This window comes from Lissotriton helveticus, chromosome 4_1 (genome assembly GCF_964261635.1).
Source record: "Lissotriton helveticus chromosome 4_1, aLisHel1.1, whole genome shotgun sequence".
In the NCBI taxonomy this organism is placed as follows: domain Eukaryota; kingdom Metazoa; phylum Chordata; class Amphibia; order Caudata; family Salamandridae; genus Lissotriton; species Lissotriton helveticus.
In genome coordinates, this window is record NC_136063.1 from 913,101,972 (window position 1) to 913,111,218 (window position 9,247).

Consider the following 9,247-nt stretch of genomic DNA (forward strand, 5'->3'; position numbering starts at 1 on the left):
TATCTTGTCTCTAGGCAGATTTCGAGAGAAGTTAACAGGAAGGTAGGACAGAGCCCATGGCAAACAAAATGGCCGACAGAAATACAAAATGGATTCGGTAAAACGGACAAGATAGTCGCTAAATACAAGATGTCTTCTGCTAATGCTTAACCGAATCATTGCTAAATTACCACACCCAGCTAAAGTCTGTGGGCCTGATTCACAGAACTAACTTAAGACAAAATCCTAAGCTTACTACTTTGGTATTCACAGAAGGCATTTAATAGTAGTAAAGTTAGGATTTTATCTTAAGTCTCCTTTAAGTCTGTCTTAAGTCTGTCTTAAGTCTGTCCCAAGTTTGTCTTACGTCTGTCTTAAGTCTGTCCTAAGTTTGTCTTAAGTCTGTCTTAAGTCTGTCTTAAGTCTGTCCTACTACTTTTGGTATTCACAGAAGGCATTTAGTAGTAGTAAAGTTAGGATTTTGTCTTAATGTTGACTTAAGACAGACTTAAGACAGTCCTAAGACAGTCTTAAGACAAACTTAAGACAAATTTAGGACAGACTTAAGACGGACTTAAGACAAGACCTCTCCCTCAGATACTCAAATCATAGATTATCTCTCCACTATAACGAAATCCTTTGATACACAACTAAAGCTTGACCCATTAGAGCTTGACATCTCACGAGACAAATTGCATAAAGCATTACTTACAGTCAAAAAGGATAAAGCTCCAGGTCCAGATGGATTCACTCTAGGATTTTTTATACATTTCTCTCAACTACTCTACCTAAAAGTGTCAACTCTTGTATCTTCTTTCTTACAAATTGGCATAGCCTCAGGATCTTTCCTTGAACTCCTGATTTGCCTCATCTGCAGAGATGGTAAAGATTCATGCTATTGTAGGAGTTACATGCCCATTTCCTTAGTAAACATAGACTATAAAATGTTTTCCAAGGCCTTTGCGTTTAGAATGGATTCTTGCCTCCCAGATCTTCTAAGCAGGGAACAGTCAGGATTGGTTAAAGGCCGCTACATTACGGATAATTATCCGATTATTCTTCAAGATTTGATCTAAGTCTTCCCATACCTCCAAGTCTCTAGCAGCAATTGCACTGGACGCTGAGAAAGCATTCAATAGAGTCCATTGGCCTTTTCTTTTTCAGTCTCTCAAATGGCTTGGATTTGGTACAAAGATTTTTTCTCTAATATCTCTCCTCTATTCAAATCCCAAAGCAGCAGTTTATGTTAATAATACTTCAATCCCTTATTTCACCTTAGGCAGAGGGGTGAGGCAACGCTCCCTGTCTCCTTTTCTTTTCAATTCAGCCTTAGAACCTTCCCTTCTCAAAATACGCCAAAACCAGGGAATGCAATGTTTTAAATCCAATACATTAAAAGTGAAACTGGCAGCTTATGCCGACAAAATCTTAATATTAATTTCAAATCCTCAGTCTTCCCTTCCTGCCTTTCTACAAGAAGTAAATTCATAATCTTTTGACCGTGGATAAAAACTGAACAATAAATGCGAGATCCTGGCCTTGACCAAATTTACATTCAAAGACGATTTTATCAGTTCTAATTTTACTTGGAATCCCAAACATAGAAAATATTTAGGCTTACAGTTCACTCCGTCAATTAAAACCTCCATCTCCACAAATGTAGAGAAATGTTTGTCAAAATTGTCTGATTTGACAGGCAAGTGGCATCCTTTTTATTTGTCATGGTGGGGCTGTTTAGATATTATTAAAATTATGCTATTTCATATTATTCTTTAAACTATTTCGAACATTCCAATGGCTTTATCCTCTAAATCCTTCAAGAACATTGATTCCATATTTTCTTCTTTTCACTGGAGCAAAAAGAAAACTTGCATGTCTTTATTAAAATGTATGCACCCCAAAAGAGAGGGAGGAGCTAAATTTCCAGATTTTTCCAGGGACCATAGAGCATATTTGTTACGCCAAACCTTCAATTGGATATCAGATTCCCCTGCAGGCTCCACCTCTATGGGTATCACTAGACTAGTCTTACTTGTTTTCCTTTTCTTTCCAAGAATAACTGTAGTTAACTCGTAAACCTCAGCATATATCCACTCCCATTCTTAAACACTCAAGTCGCTTATTAGAATCGGTTCTATCATTCATTCCTAATAGTCGCAAATTGTTTCATAATTCTACTTTATGGCATAATACATTTGTATTGATCAAGGGTAAACCTTTCTACTAGAAAACTTGGAGACAAAAAGGTTTATTTTGGATAAACCAATTATATGAGGCTGAAAAAGTAATGTCCTTCTCTCAAGCCAGTCTCCTATTTGACTTTCCTTCCTCATTTAAAATAAATTCCTATCATTATATGATGCTTTGTGCCATGCCTTTACTCAGTTTCCCTCATCTCCCCCTCGTATCTCCCAAATTTCACTATTTTTCGTAATTGTCTTCACCCAAACCTTAGAGCTTCCACCATTTAATCTTCTCTATGCAAGTCCAATAAAACTAGAGAAAAAACTAATGTAGAATTTGCTTGGGAGCAGGACTTCGGAAAGGATTGGTCAATCCCCACTTGGTCAAAAATACGATCTAAGATTAGGAAAACTTCCAGTGCAGCTAACACCACTCAAACAATCTTTTTTATATATAATAGGCTCCCCCTTAGCAGTATATAGAATAAACAATGACATATCAGATATTTGCTGGTCCTGCTCTTTAGCACACACCGATTTAAAACATCTACTCTTTACCTGTCCTTTTGGTCACGATTTCTGGGGCAAAATTTAACACAGATAGTAGAATTTTTTTACTACGCAGCTCCCTTTTTTCCCCTCTAACATTTTTCTAGATTCTCTGTCAGATGATTGGGAAAATTGTTTCTCAAGTACAAGAATTCTGGACTTGCTCATAGCAGTTGCTTTTCAACAAATCACAAAAAATCGGAAAGATTTATCCAAACTGTCTTTCCAGGCTTGGTGGTACGCAGTCTGTCACAACCACATTTTAGATACAGCTTATGTATACCCTCCTTCTCTCGCTATGAAATGATTATTATCATAGTCCCCTGTCACTCAATTCATCAATAGGAATGCAAAACGTTATAATATGGGAACACCTGCAAAACAAGAAGTTTTGAAGCCGCCTTGACATTCCATATTGCATGACTGTTAATATTATGTCTGTCTAATAAATGTGTATGGTAATAAATTAGCACAGCCTACCAAATTGTTTCTATACTTTTTGTAATTCTTCCCCTCTTTTTCAATGCTATAATTGCTTTCTAAGTATTCCCCTTTTTGTACTTTGTACTTTGTACCTTTCACCTTAATAAGGTGAGACCTTTTTAAAACAAAAAAAAAAGGATTCTCATACAAGTCACACTATGCAGTAAGAAACCTTTTAAATAGTGAAATGTAGGAACACAGGGTTTGTTCTATCCAAATTTAGATCCATTCTGTGCTGTAGAAATGTCAAATGTGCCTGCAAAATGATAAAGCTGTTCTTTTGTTTCTTAAGCTGTTCACGAGGTAGATGGATTAATAGCGCAATCCCAATTTGTGTCTACAGAAATGAAAACCATAAAGGCATCTACTTTAGCTGTACTGACGTTCTGGCACTGCGCCTTGTTTAGTGCATTTCTATGTACTCTTTTTGTGGCCTAGTTTAGAGTTTGGCAGACTGCAACACATGCACCAGATCTCAGACATTTATAGAATAACTGTAACTCTCGCCTTTATTAGCATTATGTACTGCTCTGTAAGGACAGATATGTACAGATCTTTTACACACAATAGGCAGACCAATAGTATGGGGTCCATTACGATGGCACCGTAACTGAATGTGGGACTGTCCGCCAGGGGTGTGGCAGTCCCGTACCTGCAAATAGGAAATCACCCCCACCGTGGCGGTGGCATCCTGCATTCCCAGCATTGTGGAGGGCGGTGCTCATAGCACCACCCGCTACAATGCTGGGAATGTACGTTGTGCATTGGCATGCACAAGGTGACAGGCACCGCGCGGTGCCTGCCATCTAGTCCTTGCAATGCAGGGGGGCTACCATAGATACCCCCATGTGCAACCCCACCCCCAAACATCCTGGGGGCCCACTATGGGCCCCCTACAGCGAAGACCGCATGCCTTTTTCATGGCGGCAACGCCGCCTTGGAAAGGCTCATCTCCTCTCTCATCATAATATGGATGGCGGTGTCTTACAGACACCGCCACCATATTGTGGCAGGTCTTCCCGTCCGCCACGGAGCCATCAGCCATCCTAATGTGGCGGGGGTGAATCATGGACGGATGGCTACCACTGGCCCGGCGGGGGCGATCCGCCTGCCATTCTAATGGGCCCCTATGTGTTTATACAACAGAAACAGACATCTGAGAGTACCATCTTGACTTGATATACAGTGCATCTTGGTATCATTGTACTGAGACATCTACAAAACTGTGCAACAAGCCAGGACCCAAACAGGGACTGTGCACTTGAAAACCCCTATGAATATATCTCCATATCTGTCAAAAAGTACCTCTTACCTGACTTTCAGTATTGTGACATGTGGCTAGTGAAACAATGCCTTGCTTACAACAGAAATTTGTAAATTAAGTTTTCAAAATGGATGAAGGTTTTTTTGTTAGCACATCAAACAAGTTTCTATACACAAAATCTGAATTAATTAGTTATCAAGGTCTGAAAGAGCTATTCGGAAAAATAGTTTTTACTGTCCTGCTCAAGTCATAGTTCAAATGGTTGTGTGGGGGAGGGTTTGGGTGAAGGCACACTACAAAGGTGCAGGGTGATACCCCCCTATCTGTAGTGGTGTGATTTTGGGCATGGGAAAGTTTAAGGCGGATTGCCAGGTGCGGAGCTATGAGCTTGCTCGGGCACAATACACATCAACCATGAGGAGACAGAGCTGTGTGTATCACAGCCTTCTCCTTACTTGTGCATTGAATGCTGGTAATCCTTTAACAAGATGACTTGGTACTCTAAATTGTTACAGTGGGAAGTGCTAGCAGAAGATGCCTCTCACAACCAGCCTTTTATGGAACCAATCTTTTATTAGAAAGAGTCATAGTAAAAAGAACACAGCTTCATGCCTACATCCATAGGCCGGCAGAACATACATCAAGCAGGACTACACAGCTGTATGCCTACAACCCTGGGGCCTATTTTTAAATTAACAAGGAAACCCAATAAGGTAAGCAAGGACCTTGGGTAATGACTTAATCTCAGAAACAGTGGTCCTTACAGACACATTTTAAAGAAAGTAAATATAGACTGCAAATCAGTACTATAGTTTCAATGTCCAGCCGGACATGAAATTTAATATAGCATTAGATAAACATAAATACACCACATCAAATCAAGGGGACACAGTCCTGTAACCAACATAAAATAACATACATGAAAAAACGAAAATTTTCAGGCAAAACAGAAAGATGCTTGTGAAGAATATTATTACAACAAGCTATCAGAAGACAGGAAAAACATTTCAATGAAATTGGAATTGAAGTTTATGACTGTTGTTTGTAGTCGACGTTTCGATCCGTTTAGCATAATCGCCAGATCATCATCAGGACTCTAAAATGGAAGCCTGAGCAAGTATTGGCAAAATCCTAGTAAGGCGCAACAGAACTAGCGACTCCTTAGTCCTGCAACAAAATAAGAGAAACACACACTCCAAGTAACCCACCCTTACCCCACCCCCACCCATATTCCGCACCAGTCTACCCTCCCTGTCCATCCCCGCGGACCTAGAGCCACGAAGCATCAGTAATTACTCCCTCTAGGAATTGTTATAGTAGTACTTTAGATAGTGCTCTGCGGTAGTAGTTTGAGAATTTGAAGGTATTTAGGGCATGTGATCTCTCATAATTCTTTGGATACTAAATGGAGAAAAGGGACCATTAGTTCAGCGTAAGCATCCCCTTTGTGCTCCATCACCAAAGACAGTCGCTCCATCCGAGGATGAGCCAAAGCTGATGCAGCCATGTGTTAAAGTCCAGGGCAGTAGCAGTACCCCATTGGGCCAAGATGACTTGGTGTGCTGCGAATGCAATTTGTGTGACCCTCAAGGAGCGTAGAGGGAAGGTATGGGGATATAATAGACCTAGATTAGTATAGTCCGGAGATCTAGGTATAGCAGTGTGGAAGGTCTCATCGATGTTATCTAGTACCTCCGTCCAATAGCACTGTAATTTGGGACAGTGCCAAAGCAGGTGCATTAAGGCTCCCGTCATTCCACAACCCTTCCAGCAAAGGTCTGATTTACTTTTATCCCAGCTGTGTATCCGTGCTGGCGTGAAGTACTAGTACGAAAAAACCTAAAAGGCGGATTCCGCCCCTGCCGTGTTATGTGCTGTGTGGTGTGTGCGATAGAGTATATTATCCCATTCTTTAGCAGAGAGTGATCTCCCCAACTCCGTTTCACAACGGACCTACGCTTTTGTGTGTGACCCTCTGTGCTTTGCAGTAAGCATAGAGTAACGCTCAGAAATAAAGCGTTGGTCATCATTTTGACAGACTAGCCATTTTGAATATTGTGAGTGGTGGGACACCCTACTATAATAGGAGGATGCCGTGACCCAGTGGTATAGCTGGTGGTACGCATACTCATCCGATGACAAGATGTCATAGTCATGTTATAACTGGTCAAACGGGATCAACCCTTTCATGTCAAAGAGGGATCCCAGTCTCTTGTAACCCTCTTCTCTCCACCTTTGAAACACCCCCCAGTCCTGAACTGGTGGAAAGTCTGGATTATCCACAATTGGGGTCATCGGCGAGAGAAAAGTGGTCCAGCCACTTTTGCTAGCAACTGCATCCCATATCTTCATCGTAGGGGAAGTAACTGGTGAAGAGTAGAGCCCCCATGCCCTATGTTTACAGGGCAGCCAAATCTCACGCCCGATGTTAATTCCCATCACTGCCTGGTCCATAAAGTTCCAGTGTTTACTGAATAGCGGTCTGTTCCACTCAACAATATATCTGAGACATGACGCCTGATAGTATTGTTTAATGAAAGGCAGCCCCACTCCCCCATCTTTTTTTGGGAGTGTCATTTGGGATAACAATAGGCGAGGTGGTGGCAGAGCCATCGGAATCGTCTGGAATAAATAAAGAATGCAGGGAAGGACATCCATCTTTACCGCTGCGATTCTGCCATTCCATGCTAGTCGTAGACACATCCAATTATCCAGCACCTTAGCTGTTTGCTCATGCAAGGATGTATAATTTAGAGCCACAGTACGTGCAATGTTTGGAGCGAGTTGGATGCCCAAGTATGAAATATCTCTTTGGGTCCATTGGAATGGGTATTAATACTGTAAACTGTCTGCCACTTCTTGGGGGTGTGACAATTTAGGATGTGCGATTTGGCCAGGTTAATTTTAAACCCTAATGCCTCACTGAAGGTATTTAGTTCTAAGAGTAGGGCAGGCAGGGTGGTTTGGGGGTTGGTGAGCGAGAGAATCACATTGTCCGCATAGAGACTGACCTTATGGAAATCCTTCCCAAACTTCAGGCCTTCAATTTGTGGGTTGTCCCATATTTTTTGCGCCAACGGCTCCATATATAATTATATAAAGCAAATAGGAGGGGGCACAGAGGGCAGCCTTGTTGTGTCCCCCGTTAGATATAAAATGTAGCGACTTCCCCCCGTTTACTCTTACCATCACCCTGGGTGCCCTACAGATGCAGTTGATCCATTTTACAAGGTACTCCCCGAACCCAAATCGACGTTGCGTGTCAAAAAGGTAGGCCCGCTTACTCTATCGAACGCCTTCTCAGCATCAATGGATAGAAATAACGCATGCCTGTGAGATCTCTGTACACTATCTATCAGGTACAGAGGCGTTGTGTCTTGTCTCCCCCCTGTCTGGAAGGTATAAAACCTGCTTGGTTGGTGTCAATTAGGTCTGCCATTATGGGGTTTAGGCACGCTGCTAAGATACTAGCAAATATTTTCGCATCGAAGTTTAGTAAAGAAATGGGCCTGTAGGATCCACAGTCCATAGGATCTTTGGAAGGCTTTAAGATAACAGAGATAGCCGCCTCTGACATAGAGTCTGTCACTGCTCCAGACTCCAGGAATGAATTAAATAATTTAGTTAAAAAGGGAGCTAGCTCCTGACAAAAGGTTTTATAAATCAGGGCTGAGAAGCCATCCGTGCCCGGCGACTTCCCAAGTTTTAAGTGGGATGTTGCTGAGAATACCTCTTCAATGCAAATGATACAATCGAGCCATTCCGCCGTAGTTTCCGGCAAGGGGGAGATCGCACAGTTCTCTAAATAAGTGTGAGGGTCTATGACCGGCGGGTCCTGCCCATGTAAAGAGCGAGGTAGAAAGATCTAAAGGCCTCTACTATTTGCGAATCCTCACTAAACTCATCCCTGTCCATCTTCCTAATCACTTGGATCATTGCAGTCTATGTTTTCATCCGTAATCGCTGTGCCAGGAGCCACATTTATAGCTGCTAAGATAGAATATATTGTGTGAAAAAGCAAGGCTTGGGTCATTAGTTGCCTGGACCATTAGATTGATAGAAGAACAAACAGGATGTCCAGGAAGACTGTTATATATGAATCTAAATGAACCTTAGACTGTTGATTCTAAAGTTCACAAGCTTTATTCAGCTTAATTTAGCATTCACAAAAAGACATTTGAAATCAATTGTACATGTCTTTAGAAAGGGTGACACATTGTTAGATTACACGTTGTCATCCAACATTTTAACACATAATTCACATAAATACATACAACACAATCACTTTTGTGAATAAATACATAGAAAGAAACACTTAAACACATCAATAATACACAAAAACAATATGTACAGACCAAACGCACTTGACCAGTCCTAATATCAAATTTAAGCACTAGGCGGACACTAACTCATTGCGAGACACATGTCTACTGTCCTGCCTGTAATCAGAGACTGGGGTTAAACAAAATACTAAGGTGTTGTCGATAAAATGAGGGGGGGAACACAGTTTAACCAATTCCCTCATGGCACACCCCATCAAAGGTACCCCATGCTCAAGAGTCAATGCGTTTCGAACCCCTGGTAATTTCGGGGTTCTCCTCAGAACTCGGACTGGGTCATGGGCTCTAAAATTAGAAAAGAGAGTGCTGTAAAACTTGCACCACCCTATTTCCAGTTTCAACAATAATTCAGGGCAAACCACAGGTAAATTGTGGTGATCTTTACACTGGCCACACTTTAACAAAACGTTCTGATTGTTTAACCCTTGTAGCTTCTCTACCAATCAATC